The following is a 1,298-nucleotide window of genomic DNA, read 5'->3' as shown; positions in this document are numbered from 1 at the left end:
TGAAACCGTCGTAAAAAATTACAATAGGATGGCCGCTCTCAGGTTTCTCTCTGGTATTACAAACAGCAGTGAACAAACGTGAGGTAAGTTAAAAATATATCATATAAATTAATTTAATGAATGAATAAATCATATAGCTTATAAAATGATCAAACAATTGTAAATTCAATNCAATTTTTTATTTGTGTACTATTTATTTATTTTTGTTTGCAGACACAATGCCATCATGCTGTATAAAAAATTGTAAAAGTCGAACATTTTACACGGATACAAAAGGAATAACATTTTTTAGATTTCCAAATGAGAAAAATATCCGTAAGTTATGGATAAATGCTTCTGAAAGGAGTGAAGGGAGCATTAAAATTGATTCTGGTAAGTTAATATAATAAACATATTTTATATAGCAAAAGTTGTCAATATAACTTACAATATAATGTATTGTTTATAATATGATCTTATTATAAAAATAATGAAATTGTACAGAATGAAATATAATTTTATCAAGAATATGCAGTCTTCATTTTGATGATGCTTACTTTATAACGCAATGGACACAACCACACTAAACAAAAACAGCAAAACAATTGCGGCGGCTGAAAGTAGGTTCTATTCCTACGAAAATTGTATGAAAAAAAAGAAAACAATTAAATAAAATATGTAATGTAGAAGGCGATGGCACGAAATGCCGGAGATTCCAGGTTCGACTCCTGGCCGAGGAGTTTTTTTCGCAATATTTTAAAAATTAGTTAGAGGGGTATCCGGGGTTTTTCATATGTGAGATGCAAATCCAGCATCCCGTATGATTTTAAGAATTAAGATTTCAATTCAAAAAAATACTTGTAAAAATTTACAAGTAGAATTCGTTACATTTATATATATTTATATATACTACTGTGTCCAAAAAGTAAGGTGACATTGCATTTTAAATCTCCCGCGTGCACGGATTTGGAAGAATAAAATTTTTTTGAAGTTGGTAGGACTGTCTTTGACATCCAAGAGAAGTAACACGTCAAAATATCTATTAGTGTTTGAGATACGCATTGTTTTGTGAGCTGCTAAAAGTGAATTTCTTGTTTTTTGCCATGTCTATATTTGTTGAGCAAAGAATTTGCATTAAATTTTGTTTGCAGAATCAAATTTCTGCTGCAGAATCGTTGCGGATGCTGCAGAATGCCTTTGGCAATAAGGTTATGTGAAAAAAAAATGTTTACAAGTGGTACAAAGACTTCCATGAAGGTCGAGAACGTGTTGAAGACGAGGAGCGTTCTGGGCGACCATCAACCGCAACCGACGAAGCT

The sequence above is a fragment of the Pseudomyrmex gracilis genome, unplaced genomic scaffold, assembly GCF_002006095.1.
Source record: "Pseudomyrmex gracilis isolate BER0280 unplaced genomic scaffold, ASM200609v1 scaffold_2046, whole genome shotgun sequence".
NCBI classification, from domain to species: Eukaryota; Metazoa; Arthropoda; class Insecta; order Hymenoptera; family Formicidae; genus Pseudomyrmex; species Pseudomyrmex gracilis.
Note: the sequence above shows the minus strand (reverse complement) of the source record.